The sequence below is a fragment of the Centrocercus urophasianus genome, unplaced genomic scaffold (genome assembly GCF_019232065.1).
Source record: "Centrocercus urophasianus isolate 14NV4802_14NV808 unplaced genomic scaffold, USGS_Curo_1.0 seq_12, whole genome shotgun sequence".
Lineage (NCBI taxonomy): Eukaryota > Metazoa > Chordata > Aves > Galliformes > Phasianidae > Centrocercus > Centrocercus urophasianus.
The window spans coordinates 29,418,526-29,443,830 of NW_024884364.1; the positions used below are offsets into that span (position 1 = coordinate 29,418,526).

Consider the following 25,305-nt stretch of genomic DNA (forward strand, 5'->3'; position numbering starts at 1 on the left):
GCAGCCATATCTTTTTTTTAACAGATTTATTGTGCCATGTATTTCTCAATAGTTTGTTATTTTCCAGATGTTAAGTAATTTATTTTTCTTAATATTTGCTCCATTACTGCTAGATACAGCAGTCAGACTTGCAAGGGGGTAATTTTAGGGACCATTCAATTTGTTGTTAATTGCTTGTAATTTTTGTTGGTTTTATTTTTAAAGCATCTAAATGCACCACCATGATCAGAACCCATTGTGGAAAGCACAATATGTAGGAAGAGACACAATCAAGATGCCCAGTGTAATAATAGAACCTCCCTTTTTATTGAAAATCTGCATTTTGTTCTTCTCTAGCACTCCAGTTCCTCTAGTCCCTCACAAATAAGGAAGAATTATTGGCATAGCTGATTGAGTAACTCCCTTGATATATTAGCATGAACACCACATAGCTAAGAAAATGTGTTTGTATCTCACTTAATCTCTCTCATGCTCTTCTACAATAGCTTTCACAGCTTGATGAGCACATAAATGGATTTTCTTACCATTTCTAGTTAAATATTAATGTAAGAAAGGAGATTAGCAACTTTTTAGTGTATTTATGAATTCAGATCTACCTCTTCAGCTATTTGTAGATAGATATATTTTCTGTAGTATTTCCTTACCTCTCTCAGGTTGTCTGTTTGCATCTGACTTGGCTAGCTTCACTGCATAGTGAGGGGATCTTGTTTCTGACACCTTATTAAAGGCTATCAAAAAGCTTGAAATAGAGAGCACTGAAGAAGAATGTGGTTGTCCTAGCTATGAGCCACAGGGTGATCATAAAAAATGAATGGCAGTGAAACACCAAAGTTAGTTCTGGTTGAGCTGTGTTCTGCGTGGCCTACAACCTGGTTGTTCAGGGTCATTCAGGCATCGCCATAACTGTTGGTGATCTGCAGGGCAGGAACACTCTTTGTCTCTACTACCTCTCTTTAATTTTACCTTTGTTTTTGCCTGAGGAACATCTCCAGATAACCACAACTGAGACCTAAGCTAGACACTGAGTGAATTTCATTGTCTTATAAAGTGGGTGTGACTTTCAATGCTCTAATTTAGAGCTAGGATCTAGAGATCCCATGTAGTAGCCATTTGGAGTAAAGACGCTGCTGTCTTCCTCCTAAAACCCATATTTTGAAGCTATCATCCATTCCAAGATGCAGAGGAAGGAGCTTGAAACTGTGCTTCCCAGTCAACCCCACAACAAGAGATGCCAGTTTGCCTGCACTTGCCCTGAGCACCAAGTGAAACACAATGAGTTGGTCCTTATGATTAGTGCTGTTTTAGCTCTAACTGGGGAGCCTGACCTTCAGCCTGGCAGGCCACAATAACCTTAACCACTCAATAAGTTGTAGCTTGCAATAGCCAGAACAGTTCTTCAAACTCAAGGACAACTCTTGGGTTGCTTCTATATTACTCAGCCCATGCATCCAGGCATATCCATGTGTCCCTAAAAGCATCCAGGAAAAGTAGGAAGTTGCTATGAAATTGCTGCTTTGGTCTATTTCTGCTGGAGCAGACTGTGAGAAGTATTCTCATGGCAGAGGCCTGTGTTGGCTTCCCTTTTTCTCCTGGGAGCCTCTTGGAGTCAGCAACCGGGTGCATTGTAAGCCAGATGAATTCCTCTGGCAGTGGTGGTAACCCAAGAGATTTCCTAGAGGCTCTGTATCCAATGTGTCCCCAGTAAGATGCAATGGGAGAGGCTAGTAAATACCCCAGGAAGGAGCCATGTGAATCTCCCAGGAGCTGGCTGCAAATATTAAGAATTGTTCTGGCAGGCCATAGATCTTCATATTCTTCTACTGATACCCTCGGTTGCCTTGGATTTCAAACCTGTAATGCCAACAATGTGGGTGAAAAAATATTCCTCCTGGATAAATTTGGTGTGTGTTGACTATTGCTTGGCAATGTACTTGTAAGTGGGACTGTCACCAAAACCAAATGCCTGTCTCAGTATCCCAGTTCTGAGGCTATTTCCTGAGAGGCAATGTAACAAACTCCTTCAGTGAAGGGTCTCCACATCTGCTCCCATGGTTCGACCCAACATTAAACCCATGCTGGCATGGCACCGGAGAGTCTTTTGAAATACCTTTTGACTTGAAATCATAATTAGTCTCTAGATTAGCCATGTTAAACAAGATGGCAAATGGTTTCCTTTTCCTTCTCAGGTTTCTTTTTCTGAAAGGAACCCAGGACTGTAGAGTTTCTTGTGGTCCAAGGAACACATTTTCCACATGTATAAATTTCACACAAAATGTGGAGAAGTCATGTAGCAGCACAAGTTTTGTTCCCCACAAATTTTCAGTGGTGGTTTTACATCCATAATTAAGATGTCTGTTCCTACCGCATAACTTGTTATATTATCTGCTAATGACCCAAACGTTTCATTTTTCTGATGTGGAACACAAGGGTATCAGCATTATTACCTATAGAAAGCAGAAAACTACATGTGAGGTCTCAGAAATAGACGGGATTTCTTCTCATTTAGGCCTATATTCAAAAGATAAGGGAAAAAATGATTCCTTGTGTTGTTGTCAGAACCATAAATTAGAATGACTAAATCACAGGGCTGGGAAAAGCTGCTATTCCTTATTGAATCAAGTACATGGTATCTTGAGTTTTGGGAGAAACTGACCAAGATGCTCTTTTTGGTTGAAAAGATTCGTGGTGCCCATGAGTAGCAGAGACAAATCTCATTTACCAGTGGTGGAAAAGGACAGCAGGAAATACTAAAACTAATAAACTAGCAAATATGTATTCCTTTGTCTATTTATTTCAGGGCCTGGAAGTATTTATAACAAGGGAATATATGTATGTAACTTCTCAAAGGGGCCTTGCTTTCTGCTGTATTATCTCTGATACAGTCAGTGAGCGTTTAGGCCCCATTCCTGCCATACTGTTGAGAGCGGGATCTGCTCCCAGGGTTACCTCTTGCACTTTCAAGAGTCTGCTAAAGTCTTTCTCTGGGAAATACATCTAGCAGTCCAGGATCCTTTCAGCTAATCCACTCTGGGCATTAGGTATTTTTCTTCCTTGGAGATCTGGAAATGCGCTCAAGTGTATGTTCCTTGTTTTGTAGCACTATATTCAGTGCCAAATTCTGCATGCTTTACTTGTCTCAAGCTGTTACATGTTGCTCTCTAAGGGTTTGGACTAATGTTAGTTTTTAATTCCACCTCCTTTTTTGTTCTTTCTTTCTCTCTCTCTTTTTTTTTTTTTTTTTTTTTTTTTTTTTTTTTTTTTTTTTTTTTTTCAACCTGGTTTGGAAGAAAAACAGCTACAGCAGTTAGAAGTATTGAATACCTTTTGTTGTTGTTTAGTTACGCAGTCTCTGCACACACAGTTTTAATACAAAATATTTTCAAATAATCAGTGATAATTCAAGAGCTTATTTATACATTTAGCCACCTGGGCTAGATATTGGCAGCAGCTAATTGAGAGATTGCAAGGATATGACAAATACTATGGAGAGGTCATCTGTCTACTGAAATCAACTCAAATTATAGTAACACCACATAATTAAATTGCAATTTGCTTTCTTGACGTGAATCCCTCTCTGGCTTCGTATTCATCTACTATTTGCCTGGCTTTGTACTTTCAACAGTTTGTAACCTTTCTTCTCCTTCCTGAAACCACCTGCTGTTTTTCCAGGATTCTAAAAGCTACCAAAGCTGTAAGGACTTCTTCTAGTTGCCTTTTTTGTTGTTGTTTTTTGTTTTGTTTTGTTTTGTTACATATTTACACCTGTCTGACTGTAGAAGAACCCAGAGTCAGTCTTTTTGCTCTTGGACGCTACAGACCTTTCATGAAACCTTTTATAGGTAATTTAATCCAAGAACATGGATAAACAAATTACTTAAAGTTCTACTAAAGTAGAGCAAATCCCAAAGCCCTGCCCAGGTGTGCTTTCTCAACCTAATAAACCTGAGATCTCACTGTGGTCTTCCAGTACTTGGAGGGAACTTACAAGCAGGAAGGGAACAAACTTTCTACATGATCTGATAGTGATAGGACAAGGGAGGATGGTTTAAACTAAAAGAGGGGAGATTTAGGTTAGATGTTAGGGAGAAACTTTACACTCAGAGGGCGGTGAGGCACTGGCACAGCTGCCCAGAGAAGCTGTGATGCCCCATCCCTGGAGGTCCAACCTCAAGGCCAGGTTGAATGGGGCTCTCAGCAGCCCTGACCATGGCCGAGGGTTGGGGTAGGCTTTAAGGTACCCTCCTACCCAAACCATTCGGTGTTAACAGAGGTGGTTTCCCTGTCTTTCATTGGAGATGGGGTCAACCTACTCATGCTGTCTTTGGGAACAGCTCAGCACGTGTCCACAAGCCATCACCAAAGAGCAGCTAAACAGCTGGAAATACACACCTGGGTCTACATCTTGATGACCATTCCTGTGCATGTCTCCCTAGCTAATTTTGGGACCATTATTTTTCCTTTTTTCCACTTATCCTCCCTACACAGACCTCATGTGGCCAGGATCAGTGTCTTGGCCAGATTTGGGAATCTGTTTTTGGGCTGAGCCTTCCCTCCTTCCACCCCCTCTCCTCTTCACCAGCACCTCATCTGTGTTGACATCCTCAGTCTTTTCTGTCTCCTGTGTCCGAGGCAGCTGACTTTCCTTGGTTTTCTTCCCACTCAGACCACTGGCTACCTTCCTTGCCTCCCCTGCAGTGCAGTGTTGTTGTGTTTCTTCTGATGTCTGTCTTTCTCCCTGCCTAGGAGAGTGGATGTTCTCTGAGGGACCATGTGGGATGCCTTGATCCAGACTGGACCCTGACCTAGTGCCTTACCTCCGTGGTACTGCCAACTTGGGAAAATCCATGCATCACTCTGTCTCCTTCCTTTGTTCAAAGGCTTTTCTTTAACAGCAGAAAAGCGGCAACTTTTTCTGTGCTGTAAACTTAGTGAACTAGCAATAACTCCTTTATAGCTTTGCTGCCCTTGCTGTTAATAGAGAAGTGTTAAGTATATTCTCACTTGGCTGCTGGCCATCCTTTCAATTTGTGGTGCAATTTTTATTCTGACACGAGAGCTGCTCATTGTAAAAGCAGACCAGGTATGTTGTGAATTTTGGGATAAGCTTAAATGTTACAATCACTGTACAAGGATACTCCAGCCTTTGTTAATGGACTTACTGTTCCTTTGAATTGCAGCTGTCTCCCTTTAGTACCTGCCAGTTGGTGATCAGCTCTATACAACTCTCCAGCTCAGTCAGAAATTTGTTAGGTATTTCCTGCAAAGGACTGAGAAAAAAAAGCAGGAACAGGAGTGACAAGAGAGACAGACATGATGAAAGGGGCAGGCAGGATGAAAGGGAAAGGCGAAAGAACCTGAATCTGTGGGTGGCCTGGAAGCTGCCTCTGAAGGCATAAGAGCCAAGCGTGGGAGAGAAAATATTTTGTTTGATTGTTTGTCTGTGCTGCCTGCTGACATTTTGGACATGCCTCTGGATATCTTCTCATGGTGGCAGTACGGTATGTGGGACTTAGTGCTACAGAATACGGGAAGGCATCTAACCTTTAAAATTAAAAAGATTGGCAAGTGAAGAAAAAACACCACCGTAATGTCTCCTAACATCGACATAGAACTATGTAGACCAAACCCAGCCTTTGGGCTGTCTGAAGCCATCAGGTAGTATTGGTACATTCTTCTGTCATTAAGAGTATGGCTGGTAGCACAGGTTTGGAGGGGCAATTGGGAATGGCCATAACAGCCCTGTTGTATGTGAGAAGAGGCCAGCCAATTTATGAACCTTTCAGCAATGAGAAGAAGGCCTGTTCACAATCTCAGGAGAAGGATAGACATTTTCAGAATCCCGGAGGTAACTTTGGGTACGTATTATCAACTGGCTGGCAGTGATTCTATGGAAATAATGATACGTCCAGCTAGTCTTGATGATCATCTCCATTTCCCAAGTTTACAAATGGGCTCCCAAGAGAAGTGGTCACAGCACCAAGCCTGCTGAAATTCAAGAAGTGTTTGGACAGTACTCTCAAAAATGTGGTTTGAGTATTAGGTAGTCCTGTGGGGAGCCATGATTTGGACTTAATGATCCTTGTGGGTTCCTTCAAGCTTGGGATATTCTATGATTCAAGGATTCTATGTGCAGGGATTCAAGGAGGGCTAGGGCTTAAAGGGAGGAGGGTCACACTGGTTCAGCAAAAGGGGTAACTCTTTCTTTTGTGTCCAGATAAGTTTGAAGCTCCAGGGACTTCATTTTTACCTCAAAAGTGACATCGTTTGGCTACTCTGATGCAGTTTTAATAAGACTGTAGGTGGGACTGAGAAGTTCTGATGAGCCGTCTTGTAGAATCAACAGATAAAAGAAGCTGTTAGTGTACTGCACACAGCATTGTCCATATCCCTTTCTTTTACCCATCATACAGGGAGCCTGCAGCAAACAAGTACAAAGTCAGTTCTGGTAGGTGTCCTGTATCTCACTGGGATGAGTCAAAGCCCCTCAGTGCTGCTATGGAGGGGCTGCTTCAAGACTTCAGCTACTCCCACTAGAAGGGGTTGCATGAATAAATGAGTAGTGACACTCCGTTATGCAAAGAATTGGTCCATCTGTCCCACTCAACATAACAAAGAGGATAACAAACCTAATAGCACACCTAATGCTGTTTTTTCTTAGATGGCAAATGGGCATTTCCAGTTTATCCAGTGATACAAAATATCTCTCAGGAGATAAATATTTATTCTTATGAGCAGGAATCACTATTACAGGAAAAAAAAAATTTAATACATATATATGTACATATATATATATATATATAACTTGCATTAAGCTAAACTGACCTGGAAATCTTGTGCAAGACATTGGGTGCATGACTTTCATTATCTCCTCTATTCCAAGATTACGTGCACGGGACTGTTGCAGTGCAGTTAAAGGTAATAAGTTTGAGTGACACTCTTCTTCATTGAGAAGGGTGAAGAGATTTAGGATGGAAACATTCTAAGAAATAAGTCACCCAGAAACAGTGATTTTCTTTTCACGCCATATAGGATCCATGTTCTGCTAGAGAACACAAACATGGAAACCATGGGCATATGTCTATAATAGGTCAATTTTTGCTGTTTCTGACGTCTGTATTTTTCCAATACTAGGTGTTTCTGTAGTACTGGAATGTTTCTAGTGTTTTTGGAATATTTGAAACTAGTAAATTTCCAATATATGGAAACAGTTCTTACATTACTGAATTTCACTGACGTGGGCACCCAGCTTTAACAACAACAAAAATCTTTGTTCCACTGGGTAGTCCAAGTTAATTTCATAGAAGTCATGCACTGAATGTAGAGTCATAGAATCATTAAGGTTGGAAAAGACCTCTAAGATCATCTAGTCCAACTGTCCACCTACCCCCAATGTTGCCCACTAAAACATGTTCCTTAGTAACACATCTACACGTTCTTCAAACACCACCAGGGAAAGTGATTCCACCACTTCCCTAGGAAGACCATTCCAGTGCCTGATTGCTCCTTTAAAAAAGTTTTTCCTGTTATGAGGCAAGCAAAAATGATACTAATATTCCTCCTGTCCATCAGGATGGGAGGGGAGAAATTAGTTACATGATTCAGGCCCTCAACTGAAGAAGCTTGTATTAGGATAACTCATAAGGAGCCAAGGTTGTAGAGCCAGATATAATAAAATCCAGTGTCATTTTGCTTCCTACTACAGTGATTAGAACTGGTCTGAAAGTTTCCTCCCACAGTTGCTTTCAGGGCTGGCTGGCACATGGACAAGACCTCTATAATTCAAAGCCTGATGATTGAGATACTGGCTTGGCATACAAGAAATCTGGTTTCAAGTCCCTGCTTTGCCTGAAATTTTTTTTTGTTCCAAACCTTTACTGTGCTTCAGTCTGAGTGACTTGAATTTAGGACTCCACATGCCAAACGCAGTACCACAACCATCAGGGTATGGAATATTTGTCTTGAAATGGAAACATTTCTGTTAAAAACTTAGCTTTGCTGACAAAGAAAAATACGTATATGAAATGATATTTGTTTGATGAAGGTCAGTTTTTAGATGAAGTGAATTTCTTGAGAACAGAACCATTCAGGAGCTGGTTCTCACTGAAATACAAATACACTCTGGCCATGTCCTTTACCCCACTGAAAGCAGACACAGTTTGGAAGAGCTGCTGACACCTGAGATCACCCATGGCTCAGGATAATTTTTAAGAGGAAAAGCACCAAATGGCTGCAAGTCAAGTAATCACCTGTCCCTAGGTCATTAACACAGCTTTCTCTTTGTACAGAGGACCAGGCCACTTCACAGTTTATAGCCATGCATACTGGCCAACCTGATACAGGGAAGCAGAAGTAGCAGATGGATGAATATGAAAACACTGTTTTGTGATGAAAGTCATTAGAACAAGTTGTCTGTCTTAAGAGTAAATCATCTCTGGACAGATCCTGAAGAACTGTCTTGGTTTGTTTTGGTTTAGCCTTTAGTGAGGAAAAACTGCTTCTGAAGCCAAGATCATTTTCTTTTCTCAGTGGAAAACTGCAATGATGCCTGGTTTGGCCTAATAAAATAATGATGATTCTCCACAAGCTCTGTTGAAATGATGATCTCAATCTATTAAAACAGTGTTAATCGATCTTCATTACCTGTCTGGAAGCTGGATGACAACTGGATAGTTTTGCAAGCTAAGGCAAAGAAAGCAACATCTGTGGCCATGTGTGCTGATGACTTTTCAGCCATTTTTGCCAGTGATTGATCAACTGACTTCAGCTGTCTCTTCACAAAATTGGAAAGCCAAGGAAGAAAACATGAGGAGGTGTATACATATTCATTTAAAAATACAGTGGTGGCTCAGCACATCCATGTGCAGATGGGTTTGAGAGAAAAATGTAATGATTCAAAGGGCCAATTTTAACTTTGCTAAAAGCAGCTAAATGATGCCCCTGTCCTACATTAAACTATGCTGTGATCAAAGAGGGCAGATGCCAAGTACTTGTGGTTTTACAGTTTTCAAATAAATATTGCTCAACCTCATAAAAAAGAACTTGAGAACAGTAAGTGTATTTGTCCTATTTTTTTTTTTTCCTGAGTATTTATTTCTTTATTTTCAGTATACTTTACAGGTATAAAGGATATTGCTGCTGTTCCTTCTCAGGATTTCTACACATAATTCAGCTGTGAATGCCACTTGACCACAAACCCAGTTAATTTATATTGGCTCGCTTGATCGCAGGATGTTTTATGGGCTGGCAGATAGAGAGCCCTGGCAGATCTGCTATGGAGCTGCAAAGTTCCGTACCCAACTGAAACTTTTAATTCAGCATTGTCATTTTTAAATAACAGTGCAACTGCAAAACAAATTGGCAGGTACTTATGAACTGAATACTGCCTGAAGCTCTGTCTTTTCATTTTGCTGACCAGTGTGTTTGGTCTCCAATTTAGAAAGCACCCAGTAGTTAAAAAGCACTAGTGAAACCTTGTAATGCAGAGTAAGTGCATTGTTCACAAAGCAAGAGATGCCTTCTCTGACTTGTTGATTCTTGCAAATTTCTTACTTTCAGGAAGACAGAGGGCAACTTTAAAAATAAAAACACTCTGAAGTGTTTATCTATTGTAGTAACCAGTACAGAATGAATCTTCTTTGCAAAGTTTAAGATTTCTGCCCTACGCCCTATATGAAGCTTGAAGGAATTTTAGAGTATTAAACTAGAAGGGCTATGTTGGGTAACTTACTCCCAGTGCTATGCTATGTTGGAAAACTACCTTGCATGATCTCTTTCCTGGACACTAAGTGGCATCAGATACACATGGGCCATCTCCTATAACTCCGCATAATTCTGCTTAATCTGATCTGTGACACTCCAGATTTTGTCTTGTGGTTTTGTAAAATACCTTGCTTCTTACCTATGCTTTTGCATTGCTGCCTCACTAAGCAGTGTAACCAGAAGTCGAATAGGATTTTTAAAACAAGTAGAGGCATTCAAGTAATCTCACAAAATCCTGCATCACTATTGCATTAAGCCCACTAACTGTCAATCTGCTAGCCATCAATCTATGAACTAATCAGTTTTTACTCCCAGAAGGCATAGAAGTTGTATGTAATGACATGACCCAACAGCCAAAAATCATGCTCAGGGTTGCTTCACTGATGCTGTGATGACCCAGTGGAGAATACAGATTTCATAGGTGGGTATCTTCAATTTTTGTTTTGTAGAAAAGACAGAACCCAGAAAGCACCAGTAATAGCATCTTCAAAGGCATTTCCATTGCCATAAATTAGGATGTGTCTGCTAGAAAAGAGAGGCAATCTCCATACTTTAGCAACTTTCACACAACTTGTGACCATATGTCATACAATGTGGGCCTGAACCTTACACTGCTTAGTCCTCATTCTCCATTCACGGGATCTACCATGCAATGAGCCGCAGAACAGCGTGCCTTACAGACTCTGTGAGTATCTCTAGTCACAGGACTGTGTGAGTTACTGACATTTTAAGTGATAGACTACAGAAGGTCATCTGGAAACTTGCTCCTGCCACCTTGCTGAACAGAGAGGAGAGCATAAGGATATTTTCCTGCGAAAACGTTTAAAATACAACATTGGCGACTCTAACCCAGGACAGCAGAGGCAAGGATAACACAGAGGGCTGTTTGTTAGCTAAGAGCAGACTAGAACATGTAGGAAACAACATGAGAGTCCTTTCTTCTCAATTCATAGCATGTCTACAAGCAATGGAGAATCCAATCAGATACAGTATTCTTAAGCATATTTGACATTCCCTAGTATTTGCTGCTGGTATCTATGTTTATTCCTAAAAAAATAATATAAGGTACCTATTCTATTCCAAAACATCCTTTTGTGAATCCATTTTGAGTGTATGTGTCTTCAGGACTACTGATTTCTCAGAATGGCTTTGCTTACTCTGGAAGTCAATTGCTATTAAAATATAAGTTGAGACAATCAGAATCATTACTTCTGCCTTCAGAAGAATGTTCTCCATAGTCACATGGAAAGGAACTGTATTTTAAAGGAGGCAGATACACGGTTTCCCAACATAAAAAATCCATGGGGATAGGACATACAACGGGCAAAAATATTCTAGTCATTATCTTTCAGGAGGACAGAAGAGTTTCTGAGAATATTTGCGCAAGAATTTTTTTGGCTATGTGTGTAGGATGTTGAGGTTTTGGTCACCTGGTGTGTACTTGTCATTTTGCCAGCACTGAAGGAAATACCCGCATACACTTGGAAGTAGTTTCTTCATTAATACGTTATGCTTGTCTCTGTAATCATAAAAGTTCATGCAGTATGTTATGACTCTAAGAAAAGTCAAGCAACCCATTGCTTTTTAAGGCAAAATCCTTTGTTTCATGGCTTTCTCAGAAATGTGAATCATCTAGCATTGGGTGAGTCTTTTTGGTCAGTTGTCTCTGCACATTGACCAGTTCAGTTGATTTATGGCCACATGAACTCTTTTTTAAATTTCTGGCTAAGTGCCATAGGAGTTCTAAAACAATCTTAGAGGTTTTGAGTCCCTCTTCTTCTCCTCTAGGGAAGGGAAGCTTGGGTATATGTGGTTATTCTGGGAAAGTCTGTGGTTTTCTTTTCTCTCCCAAGGGGTCAGAGATGTCTTCCAAACCTAGTATTGAGAAAAAGGACCACAATTCTACCTCAGGAAAGAAGATGTAGCTTGGAGGCTGATCTGCATTTTCTCTCTCCGAAAATTTTTGAAGGAGAAGATATGAAGGGTGAATATCTGGAATTCTGTCACCTGGACACTTTCTTTACTTCCCAGGAATCTTTCTTGCCAGTGAAATATTAGAAGCTAGCAAAGTCATTCCAATGACCCCATAATGAGTGGGTGGAGGAGGTATGTGAAAATTGAGCGTATTATTTGGAAGCTTCCCTGGATGCATCTTACTTTCCTGTGCAGAAGAAGGACCTGACATAGTCCTCTCCTATCTATTTTTTCCCCCTTAATTGGTTTCAAGAAGATTTATCAATCATTTCTGTCCAAGCAATGTGCTAACACAAATAGTACAACATGCATTCATTATATACCCCAAAAAACATGGTGAAACTTTGAGCTTTGCAACTGTGGAGTTCTCTTGCTCTGTCTAATCATGCAGTGAAGAAATTGCTTCCCTGTGCTTTGAAAATAGCTGTCAAAATTGTTGGGACTGCTCAAATAATCAGTTCAAATTACCTCATACTTTAAATGATTACTTCTCCTGCTTTGTCGATGCTCTAAGTGTGACATCAAATGGCATTACAAAAAGGAGCGAGCATTTCTCAGAAGGTTAATCACTTTGCTGACTTGGGGCTTTAGAGATAATGAAAAGACAGTGCCTATCTTGCAAACACAGATCACTTTATTCCAATGTAATCTCTTCTATGAAGTGGAGAGCTTGGCCACAGATAAGGAAAGTGAGATACATAAGAAAGGCAATGTATGTTCAGATCTTACCAAAATGCTGTTATAACTGAGGCTGATACACTTAACTGTACATTGGGTCAGTGGTTCCCTTCTGACCTGGTGTTGCAGAAGCTACTAAGGCAGTAGGTAGACAGAATTATTAGCCGTATGCTATCTTAATGCTGAAAAAAATTGTCTGGCCTGTGATCCCAATCTCTTCCATTCTTAAAATCCAAGGCACTGACCTTCTCAAATACATGACTCATCTGTTGCCAGGAAGGTGAAAGTCGAGCTATTAATGAGTTGCTTTATTGTATACAGTCTTGAAAGCCAGGGCTTTGCAATCAGTTCAGCTGAACGCTTTGGACCTCTTCCCATCACTTGATTCTAATCATGAGTCTGCACCTGGTCCAGCTTTCTATTTGGTACAATATGTTAAAAATTCATTGTTGCGCTTTTTTTTTTTTTTTTTTTTTTTTTCCTTTTAATTGACTTTTTCTTCCCCTCCGAGTTAAATGAATGCTTTATAGGATGAAGACCAAACAATGTCAATGGAATGAATTGTGGAAGAGAGCCAGAGGCACCGCTCATATTTAGGAGAAAGTAGGAGTATCCAGCTGTATCCTGCTCACCCACTTTGATGTCTTTGGCTGAAAGAGTGACGCGTGATTCAGACCACCTACTCTTTGGGCCCTGGCTCCCTTGGTGGTCAAAAGAGAGAAGAAATCATGAACCTCACATAAGAACACCTGTACCATTCATCCTGCATCCTCCTTTGCCTACTGCACAGGGATCAGGTGTCTGACAGCTCTGGACACTGTGTGGTTCCATGTGTTTGTCTCTTACTTGATCTTTAGCACTGTAATATGGGCCTGTGTCCAACTGAGGCACCAGGGAACGCAGTTTGAGTGCACCTTGCTGTAAGCACACTGTGTTTCTGTAAACATTTCTGAATAGGAATAGATTATGTATTTGCTTCATCTACAAGCACTAGGCAGCGGCAAGACATACTCCACTTGGCCTAGAAGGACTAGCTCTGGAGCTGGATATGTTTGAGATAAATCCAGGCAGCACTTCAACTTTCTTAGATTATCCTAGGCTTTACATGTTGGTTTGTCTTAAATTCATTTTATTTTCTTTTTCAAATGAGAAAGCCATTAGGAGATATGAGGATTCTCAGAAAGCACAGCACTTTAGAGCTGATGGACACTTCACTCGCCAGACTTTGACTTCTGCCTTAGGCATCTCCATGTACTTGCGAGCAGAGTGAATGATGGAAGTTTTATGGACCCCTTACTACAAGAAAGACATTGAGGCCCTGGAACATGTCCAGAAAAGGGCAATAAATCTGTGATGGGTCTGGAGCACAGGTCTAGTGGGAAGTGGCTGAGGGAATTGGAATTATTCAGTCTGGAGAAGAGGAGGCTCACGGGAGACCTCATCTATCTCTACAACCACCTGAAAGGAGGTCATGACAAGGCAATGGTCAGCCTCATCTCTCAGTTATCAGTGATATGATGAGAGGTAATGTCCTCAAATTGTGCCAGGGGAGGTTCAAGTTGGATATTTGGAAACATTTCTCAGAAAGAGGGGTGAGGCAATGACACAGGCTGACCAGGGAGGTGGTAGAGTCACTGTGCCTGAGGGTGTTCAAGAAAAGGTAGTAGTACTTAGTAACATGGTCAGTGGGCAAGGTGAGGATGGGCTGACAGTTGGACTAGGTGATCTCAGAGGTCTTTTCCAAACCTTAATGATTCTATGGTTCTATTTTAAGTTGCTACAACAACTACAGATGGCAAGAAAACCTACAGTCAAAGGCAGCTTATCTGCTAGGGCCTGTCCTAGGGTTATCATCCCTTTTGCATCTGGCTTTTCACAGTACATCTGTTTAGCATAAATAACCTTTTTTATTGGAGTCCTATGGTACATCCAAACAATGAACAGAAGAAAAAACAGAAACTCTAAATAAATTTTACAATGTCAGTAAGAGCATTCACATTAAGGGAAACTATTTTGATTGAATGCCAGTTCTTAATAAATTGCTATTATTCTGGTGTTTTTACAAAGACCACAAGGAAAAAAAAAAAGAAGAAAAAAACCCCACAGAAATTGTTGAAAAATGGAAACACTGAATGTCAATGCTCAATCACTCCTTTTAATTGTAATACTTCTAGGCTGTTCTTCTAGCAAATAAAGTGCCAATATATATATATTTTTTTTTTCCTTTGGTGTCTATTTGAAAAGCCAGTGGCATAAAACAAGACCATGACTCACCTGGCTGAGCTCCCTTTTCTGAATTCTCCCTGGAAGGCTGTCTTTCAACCCGTATTACCAGCCCATGGTCTGAGCAGGCTTTCTGGAACCTTGGGCTCTCCTGCATAGCACAGAAATGGCTGTAATGATTCAGAACCTGCAAGCTCAGCCTCCCAAACAGGTGAGCCCTTCTGCTGTTGCTCAGCTGATGTATCACACTAAGAGGCAGCAATATTTCTTAAAGACAGCAGGTTTTGCTAAGTATGCCCGTGGTTTTCAGTCACAGTTATTGACTCTATTTTCTCAGTGTGATTTCTTAGTAATGGTTCCTTACTGCCCATTAGCCCCTGAGGAATCCTGTTAGTTTGTTTTTGTAGTGATCAGGTTATTTTATGTTTGCATCTTTCACAGCTCCTGTGAGTGTCACTTACTTAATTCTTGCCTGTGGATATTCTGGGAACCTGCTGGGTTTCCTTGAGATTTCCAAACCTGGAGGAGCCCTTTGCTGGTAAAAGCCATTGGCACCACAAGAGTAGGGTAAGCAGTGTGTGGCTGCAGAGCACAGATGCTTCACCTGGTGTTGGAAAATCAAGTGTTAGGCTGACTGTGACAGATGCTGGGTGAGGGTCATTTCCGAGCAGGCAGGAGCAGGGGAATAATGGAAATAATGCCAGAGGATCACAGAATCACAGTATTACAGAACTGTAGGGGTTAGATGGGACCTCTGGAGAACATCGAGTCCAACCCCCTACTAAAGGAGGTTCCTTACAGCAGGTCACGTAGGAAAATGTCCAGGAGAGTCTTGAATATCTCCAGAAAAGGAAACTGCACAACCTCTCTGGGCAGCCTTTTCCAGCACTCCATCATCCTCAAAATAAAGATGTCTTCCTCATATTTGTATGGAATACAGATATCCAATATCTGTGTGAATACGCTATCTGTGTCGGATATGACTCTCAAGTTGCAGTGGTGCCGTCAGTCATCCTTCAACAGTTTGCAAAGCTTGCAAACACATTAACTGCAACAAGTAGTTCTTCCTTGCTGGGGAGGATTTGCTGAGCAAAGTGTCTGTGCTTCTCTTTGGTGCATGGCAATGAGCTCTGGGGACATCAGGCATCTGCAGACCAGAGGTAGCTGGGCCTTGCTGCAATGACACAGGCACTGGTACGCCAGGACACTTTGAGGGGGACCATGCTTTTGGAGCTATACCCAGAAAGTCTACAATCCTACAGAAGAGGCAGTTTTGCCAGTGGGGGATGCTGGCAGGAGAGAGGACTTAACCCCAAGAGCATTCGGGAGCTGGTGCTCCTGGCTGTGGCTGGCTTTCCCTACCACAAGTTCACCCAACCAAGGGAGCGAGCCCTGAGCCCGAACCAACTCTTTTGCTTTTCAGTACACCCAGAAGTGCTTTTATAATGAGATCAGGCCAGAGCCCAGTGAGCCAGAGGAAATTAGAAGCATTGTATGTGCTCACATGCTTGCTTCATGGGGCAATTTTAATGAGTAATTGATTGCTAATTATATGTGCTGCTTTGTGGTGAAACATCATGGTACTTTGATATGGACCAGGAACCGAAAGTTGCAGTTGCACTTATTTTTGAAAAACATTTGGCCTGCTGATCTGTATGGGGTATTTTGTGCCTGATTAATTTAATGTATTGTCTTGGGTGAGTGTTGATTTACTTGCTGAATTCAAGATCAATTTTAATGAAGCTCTTAGTGCGTGCTGCTTTGGGGACACAGGGTGCCATATTATTGGTTTGTTTAGATTGCTTACTGTTTTGTTAGATTTCAATAAGAAAATTTCTGGCACAGTTACAGCTTCCCACTTCCCTACAATTGAGCAGACAACAACAGAGCTTAAACAGACAACAAACTTTATTAAACTCACATGTACATACATAACAAGTACAAACTTTGGAGCAAGCAAGTCTGACCTATTTGCCAACAGCAACAAGAAATACGTTCGTTTTTAACTCCCAAGCCAGGTGCAATCTGGGAAACAGCAACTGCAGCTAAAGAGTCAGACTGGAAATTAATTTGGAAAATAAAGTGCAGACCATGGAAGATATTAATACTTTCTCTGTTCTTCACCACTGCTGTGTTCCTCCACCCTTTCACTTAACGTGCATCTGGGGCAGGTCATAGAAGTCTTGGGAGAAGGATGGAGCAGGACTCAGAGTAATGAGAAATGTCTTGTGGAGCTCTGTACAATGAGAGCATGGAGCTGGGATGCTGCTGGACTTCTAGTGTCCTTGGTGTGCAACCAGCCGGGCTCTTCAATGTGCTGAGGCCTCCGTGAGCACTACAAATCCACTGTGGAAATGTTCAAACCCAGAAAGCTTGCAATGGCTTTGCAACCATGACTACCTGTATTGATACAGCAGAAACTCTGGCATTTGTTTTTATCTCTTCAGCAGGGTATGGCTGTGCCCCCTGGGTCCACTGCTGCATGTTTGGAAGAATATCCTGCTCAACAAAGCAGAAGTTAACTAGGACTTTGGAGTTGGTATTGGTTATGCTGGGAGCAGACCAAGGGGAATATTTGCTTTCCAATTGCAGAGGAAACTAAAAGTGGATCCAACTTGAAGGGAGTGTGGTGTGGGAAGACATGCGGAGACGTGGGAACAAGGAGACTCAGGAATGCTGTTAGAGAACTTTTCCACTCTTAAAATGCATGGCCATGGTTAGACTTGGTTAGCAGTGAGGCAAATCATGGCATTCCCAGGACTGGAAAGCACCTGTGAGCTGCGCTCACCTTGAATAATGTCACTTGGCCCCTCCAGGCAAGACAAGTGGGTGGTGCTGGCAAGTACAGGAACAACGTTTTTTCTTATTCTTCAGGGAAGGCACATACTAACTTGTCATGCTGTCTTTAATTTGATCTTGGATGATACACAAGTCCAACAGTTTAATGTCCCGTGCAAAATAAATAAATAAAAAGCAATAATTATGTTATTTAAGAGGAAAAAGCCATTTGCTTGTTTGTGTTAGCAAAACATGAATTGGCACTTACAGGGTCCAAAGGACCACAGAAATTTCAACAGTACTGGCTCCCACAATGCTGATGGCTTTTTTTTTTTTTTTTGCAGAGAGATTTAGTAGCAGGATGAGACAAAAGGATGCACAGCAGGCCTGTAACATCCTTCCTCTCCTGAGTAGTCTCTGTCAAGGCAATGGGTAAATGCCTTCAGAAGAGGACCACAGTGAAGTTCTGGTGGTAGGTGAACAGCAGCGCTTGCCAAGCAGGGCACCCTATTCAATCTGCTTTCAATGATTTAAAACTGAACTAGAAAATGTGAATCCAGGCAGAGACTTGGCATTTAAATTATCCACTTGAGATGACTGAGCTTTTTTTAAAGTTAAAAAAAAAAAAAAAAAAAAAAAGATAATCCTGAGGGATGCAAAAAGAGTTAGGGCATAGAGATGACATGAAAAGAGTCCTTTCATATGCTGCTTGACATTTCAGTAATTCTTGAAACAGCATTTTAAATTTCTTTTTAAATGTAGAGCTTTCTTAGCCAAGTTTGCAGCATGAGAAGGCTGGAACTTAATCTTTTCAATGTACTCTGACTTAGAGATAGCTCTTTTCTTGTATGTTCATGCTGCTGCTAGTATACATATATCCTCACATGGCAAGAAGCCAGGAAATAATAGGGTTAGAAATGTCACAAATAATGCTGAAACATTTGACTAAGTTATGAACTCACATGATCTTGAATGGAAAGGATATAAGAGGGCTGCTCCAAAAGTAATGCTTCCTATTTTATCTCATTGGCTCATCTGAGGCAGATGTTGGTGATATGGCAGTAGAGATTTAACCTTCCCACTCATATTCCATTACATTTTGTTGCCATGCAACAAACGGCAGCAGTAGGGCAATCTGACAAAATGACATCTGACATGGAAGTGCATATGAAGCAAAGGTATGTCACTGAATTCCTCCATGTGGAAAAAATGGCTCCCACTGACATTCACTGACACTTAATGAACATTGATGGAGATCAAACAGTAGATGTGAACACAGTGAGGGATGAGTGGTGTGTTTCAGCAGTGGTGACAGTGATGTGAAAGACAAGCCGTTTTCCAGATGGCCATGTGCCTATTTGTATATGGCATGCAGGCTCTTGCTCATTGCTGGTGAAAATGCACACCTAATGGTGGTGCCTGTTTTGTCAAATAGTATTTTGTTTCTGAGAATTTGCTCTATTGAATAGTGTTATTGTATCTGTTTTAGTTTCCATGGGAATAAATAGTAGGCATTACTTCCAGAGTGACCTACATATATAGATAGAAAATTGGAGACTAATATACTTTGTATGTATTTATACTATAGGATATATATGTAGCATATGTAAAATTAGAAGTGCTTTCACTAGCGTTTACAATAATAACTTCCTTCATGATTAGCAAGATTAGAAAGAAATTGGTGCAATTTTTCTTGTTAATCAGCATTGAAATAATAATTAATGTAATGAATATATATTAAAAACAGAAAGCTGGCTTAAGATGAACAGTGTTAACCTGGGCCTTAAGAGCTCAGTCTTCATTTCCCTTCACTGCTAGATTCTTCCTGTTTGACTGCTGATTGTGTCAATTCAGCATCTGAGTATCTGACTGCTGGTAAAATTAGTGGCAGGTCATGCTTTTTGTGGGTGCTGCCAGGGAGTGCAGGAGTGAAGAACATTCAAGTGGTTACCCAGAATGGTGGGCTGAGATAGCTACAGAACATTTAGCCTAGGAAAGTTGATGTTTCTGCTCTTCAGACATCTAAATCATTTCCTTTGGCACTAGTGACAATAAAGTCACCTATCCACCACCATCTACATTGTACATGCACCACGGTGCTGCACCTCTCTCCTGTGCAGTGTCTCAAAGCAGCTATGCTCCTCAGCCAAAACCAAAGCTCCTCAATAGGAGTCACTGTTTCAGGACTCTAAAGGACTGCCATACATCTGTTATTTTTGTTATTATTTGTGGTTTGTTTTTCCATCTGGATATGCCTCTCTTCTTTTCCCATCTGGAAATGCTGACCTGGAAGGTTCTGAATTTTTCTGAGAGCTTCCAGCTGTCTTGACATCCAGAAGGTGCTACTTTATTTTGACAGTGTGATCATAGGATAGATCAGCACAAGAGCTCCTTGTGCTATTAGTCAAAATCACGGTTTGGTTTTGTTTTGTTTTTCCTTCTGCACTGAATCCGTGAAAGCTGTATAGTGTATCTCTATCACTTCAGGGTGAACTGGATGGATCTAATGCTTACATGCTGCACGTAAGTGCAAAGTTGAGCATGCCTTGCTGTCAAGCACTGAGTGGATGTTGAGGCACTTCTGTCTCACACTGATAGCTCTAATAATGGTCAGTGGCACTGGGTCTCTGTTCAATGCACAGGGCATAGAAAACATCTGGGATATGGGAACAGATGTCCTATTTGTGTTCTTCTTGAGCCCAGGCACACAGCTTTGTTCCTCTGAGACTCATTTAATTTGCTTTCAAGGCCACTTCTCAGAGCCATCTAATTGTCCCCAGGCTCTCTGTGAGGATCCTGTATGCCCAGGCACTGGGGTCTCAGCATGGGGGAGCCCACAAACTGTCAGGGCTTCTCAAGGCTAATGAGACCACAGGGAGCGGCAACATGCCAGGGTTCAGCCATATGAACAGTACGCGCATGCTGTGCCAAGTGTGCCTTGTGATCAAGTATGAAAATGCCCCCATCCTTGGCTTTCTCCTTTTCTCCACAGTGGAGTGCCCTTTTGTCTTGGAGGCTGCAGCTACAAGTAGCCCACCCAAAGGTCCCACCAGTATGCTGGGTGGTCAGAGCCACTTACAAGAGTCATTGTCTGGTTCTGCTCACATGCTTTAAGCTCCAAGTCTATTCTTCTTCTCCTTATCTGATCACAGTCCCCCCACTGGTGCAGTTTGTGCCACATATAAATTTAGAGAAAATAAACAATTTGCTTTGTTGAAAAGCAACCCATAATAGATTCATTGCCTCTTCCTCTTTCAATCTGCACTTGCTTATGTGCCCTCCTGGCCTCTCCATGCTTTCTGCTCCATCAGCATGATGTCCCCTCTACTCAGCTCTTGTGAGGCCCCTTCTGCAGTACTGCGTCCGAGCCTGGGGCCCCCAGGACAGAAGGGCAAGGAGCTCTTAGAACGGGTTCAGAGGAGGGCCACTAAGATGATCAGTGGGCTGGAGCACATCTCCAATGAAGAAAGGTTGAGGGAACTGGGCTTGTTTAGCTTGGAGAAGACAAGGCTCCAGGGAGACCTCATTGTGGCTTTCCAATACTTGAAGGGAGCATATAAACAGGAGGGGGAACAGCTGTTCACGAGGGTGGATAGTGGTACGACATGGGGGAATGATTTTAAACTGAGACAGGGGAGGTTCAGGTTAGATATTATGAGCACAGTTTTCACACAGGGGGTGGTGAGGCACTGGAACAGGTTGCCCAAGGAGGCTGTGGATGCCCCATCCCTGGAGGCATTCAAGGCCAGGCTGGATGTGGCTCTGGGCAGCCTGGTCTGGTGGTTGGCGACCCTGCACACAGCAGGGAGTTGAAACTAGATGATCATTGTGGTCCTTTTCAACCCAGGCCATTCTGTGGATCTATGATATGATTCTATGAGCAAGCATCTTCATTTTTATCAGCATTTAAGACCCACTACTGATTCTCTTACCAACATCAACGCACAGGGGGAGAGCAGAAGAATGTAATTCAGGGCTATGATGCAGCAGTGTGCTGGGAGGAGATGCTCAGATTGCTGTGGTGTGCCAGCAAGATGCTGGCAGCTGCACATCATCCACCAAAGCAAGTAGCCCTGCCAGCATTCAGCTATACTGCCAGTGCTGTAATATGAGGTTATTGTTGCAAGGGTTTATAGTAGCCATATGCCCCCAGATTCAGCTTCCTGGCAGACTCACCTTTCTGCTTTCACAGAAATACAGAATCACTAAGGCTGGAAAAGACCTCTAAGATCACCAAGTCCAGCCACCAGCCCACCCCCCCCACGCCCACTGCCCACGTCCCTCAGTGCCACATCCACACGGCTCCTGAACACCTCAGGGACGGTGACTGCACCACCTCCCTGGGCAGCCTGTGCCACTGACTCACAAAGGTGCTTATTGGTGCTTTTTGGTGCTTTTTTACAAGATGTATGTTCCATTGTGTGTGGCAAGCTGGATAGATGTGGCTCAGCTGTTCTTCTCTCATTTGACCGACTTACATCCCAGTCATAGCTAACTGGGAAAACTCAGCTCATTTAGCTCCCATGGACATAACCTTTGAATGTTGTCTATGTGAGCTTGAAACATCAGTGAATTTTGTTTAATAGGGAAACAAGAGAAGTGATTGACTAAAGCACTTTTTATCCCCTGTTTTTATCCATAAATGCACATACACCGGTGAGTGTGAGACTGGATTGGGATTGGCTCCTCTTTGTCTCTGTCCTCATCCACATCCCTGACAGCCCCTGTCTCCTGCAGAAAGTCTCTTTGTTGGCATGCCAACCGTTGTTTCCCAGCACACTTCCCTTAGAAATCCCTGCTAAGTGCATATTGTTGTTGTCTCACAAAGAAGATATGAGTGTGGAAATGGGCAGTTATGTGGAAAGCATATGTGCACAGCAACTCATTAGCTAGGGCTTTTTTCAAAGAATTTTCAACTTTATCTTTGGTTGCTTCATCTAAAGGAAAGCTCAAAGCAGGCGCAGACCATGAGAAGAGTGTAAAAGGTGAGGAGACTTTGTGCTGCATTGAGGAATCCTCTGTGACTTGCTTGTTGTGTAAGCCCATCAGATGGAGAGGGGGAATAAACAAAAGAATTTTCTTCTCAGCATGTGCTGGGACCCAGCACTGCAAATAAATTCATTGTTAGTTGAAGTTGGTGTTTTGGTTTCTCCCTTCCTTTGTGAGATGCTGTAGAGGAAGCAGATTAAAGATTGCCAGCTTTCTGGCAAAATATACTGGTGGCATCGGAATGACTTCATTATAGTCTATAAATGAGCTAACAGACTAATAATGTGTTCAGGAAAAAATACACATTATGAACATGCACACAGGTGTAGACTTAACCCCTTCTTTGGCATCCTTTGCTTTGAATCCAGCTACTGCTGCTTAAGCCAGTATTCAGTGCTCCGCTAGCTGGCCAATAAAGGATTTAATTCAACAGCTGCGTGCCAACTAATTGCAGCTGTATTTTCTTTTGAGTTCATCTACAATGCAAAGAAGATGGTAACTATTTGTTTGTTTGCTTGTTTGCTTGCTTGCTTGCTTGGTTGTGGCTGGGAATGCTGCTGCTAGGTGGCAATGCCAGCACAGTGATGCAGAGGCTCTGAGAGGCCATACAACTCAAATCTTTTATTTAAAATGCCTTCAGAAGTGACTTATACCTCACACCTCAAGTGTTTATGTAATGCTTGAGGTTTTCTGGGTGTACTAACAATAACGATATTGTGTTTCCAGAATGAACCCGTGGAAACCCTGGATGCCCTGCATGTGCTCAACAAACCCAAAATTTTCAGAATGTGTAGGACTTTTACTGTGCGTGAAGACCAACTATCAAGCACTTGTTCAGGTATCTGTGATATGGGTGAGAAAACAGAGCTGTACCTGTCAGGTCACTGTCCTGCATAAGGATAGATGGTAGCCAGGTACCTGTGTTGTATGGTAAAGTATACTCATATAGTGAGAATATTTGTGATGTCTGTCAGCTTTGCTACTCAGGTCTCACTGCATCTGCCAGAGGTCCAGAAACCCAAACAAACATAGGAAGTTCCTGAAAATGTCCTGAAATATCCTATAAATAGGAAGAATTTCCAGACGGAAGAAGAGCAGAGGTTCAGGAAAACAAGTGAGCAAATCCATTTTTATTGTAAGCTATCTTTAATGTACAGACATTGCTATTCTGTGTCATGAATTTTTGAACTTACAAATCCTGCTTTCTAGTGGGATGTATCCAGAGACTGACTTTGGTATGTAGGAAGGTGCAGTGTCTGATGGAAGCTCTTATCTCATTGCAATCATTTATATGGCCTTTCCTGTCTCATATGATGTTTAACAGAGGGTGTTCTCATACTGCAGCCCATGGATAGTGTGGTCAAGGCAAAGACTCAAGGGTCTCAGTCTTCTGCTTGCCCTCTATTTTCATGAACTGTGTAGGAGTGTTGTGAGCTTGATCTATGCTGCTTTACCATGCTCTCTGCTGTCCTTGCCAGAACTGGCGACTGTATGCAGATGTATTTGTAAGACAAGACATCCGGGATTGGTTTATAAACAGTATATAATGAGCACTTCTTCTGTAAAACAAGCTATTGTTTATGTAGGACTGCATCACCACTGCATCTTATTTTTAGGGTTTCTGTGAGAAGTGGGCAGTTGCCTTCAGCAAGCACATAAGAGACTGGCTTTTTGGTGAAAAATAGAAAACAGATAGAGAAGCTTTTTGATTGAGGGTGAGATAAAAGCCATGAGTGGCTATTATCCATATCTCCTATTCCTCTGAGTTTGCAATAAAGCAGTCTCAGGGGTGTTAAAAGCTGTTGAGCTAGCATGAACGATTCTTTAGATAGCATTCTCTTTAAGCCTTCACTCCTTTCAAGCTATTTTCTTGCTTTAAAACTGCTTTATAATGCATGTAGTTTAGGAGCTATTTGTAACAAACAGAGAACTGAGGCTGCATGCAGGTACCATTCTTGATTCAACAAAGTCACCTTAGAAGAACATATGGATTTTCTATGGAGGTGCAAGGGGATTCTTTAAAAGGAACTCTGTTAAAACAGATGATGTGCCTAAAAAGCAGAGAATCATTTTTTGCTGCCACTGAACACACTCAGGCCATTTCAGTCATATTCAGGTATCTGGCAATCTGAGGTCATGTGGAAAGCGATGACGCGTATGCTTTAATCACTAAAATGGTTGGGAGCAAGCTTGAATGTAAGTGGCCCATAGGCTGGACTGATTTTATGGGATTAGCCCAAACTCATATCAGAAAGAAGCCTGGCTGCGAAGACTGAGTCCACAGCCATTGGTTGTTCAGTTGTTTTTCCTATTTGCTGCCAGGTCTTGAAAACGTTGGTAGTGAGATCTTGTTCTCAGTTCATGATTGCAACGTGGGTGCGATGCAGACTTGATGGCTCACATCTTCCTTTTCTTCTGATATTTTTCCCCGAACTGAAGAGGAAAAATATAGCACACAATGCATCAGCTTCGTGTTCCAATACTGTGAATGTTTCATGGAGACAAGCCAGCTTTGTTCCCAGTAGCATTCTTGAATAGGATTTGGATGGAGAGTGTTCCTATAGGAGCAACTAATATGTTACCTAGAAGAGCAGCTGGTTTGTATACAGTCTCAGCTACTGAGCAGTTTAATACCAGAAGTAAATAGCATGACACCCCTGGAGTGTCTTGCATTCATGCTAGGGTAAGGCATAGCAGCAGTTGACTTTGCATGGTCTTACCACCTTTCTGTTTGTCTACTCCAAAGGTAAAACCTGTCATCAGCATGGAGAACATATTCATCAGTGAACATTTATTGACAGGAAAACAATAGAAGGAACTGAACACTTTCCAAAAACAATATATGGTCTATAAAGAAGGTATACTTGATGGCTAAAATTCCACTTGTTACTGTGCAACACCCCT

General features: G+C 41.8%; 1 protein-coding gene across 18 annotated transcripts in view; it reads left to right on the forward strand.

Moving 5' to 3' along the window:
* The window catches only part of KCNE2 (potassium voltage-gated channel subfamily E regulatory subunit 2), an 88,792-nt gene that overhangs the window by 27,323 nt on the left and 36,164 nt on the right, over positions 1-25,305 (forward strand). For 9 of the 18 annotated variants that reach the window (XM_042810042.1, XM_042810050.1, XM_042810052.1 and 6 more), the window contains exons 1-5: positions 9,627-10,180; positions 11,613-11,743; positions 17,085-17,884; positions 23,128-23,239; positions 23,376-23,515. The gene's annotated coding sequence lies outside the window, so the exon portion shown is untranslated. Of the gene's footprint in view, positions 1-9,624; positions 10,181-11,612; positions 11,744-17,081; positions 17,885-23,127; positions 23,240-23,375; positions 23,516-25,147; positions 25,260-25,305 lie in introns of those variants that run through there. The other 9 variants (XM_042810053.1, XM_042810054.1, XM_042810041.1 and 6 more) reach the window with 8 other exon arrangements.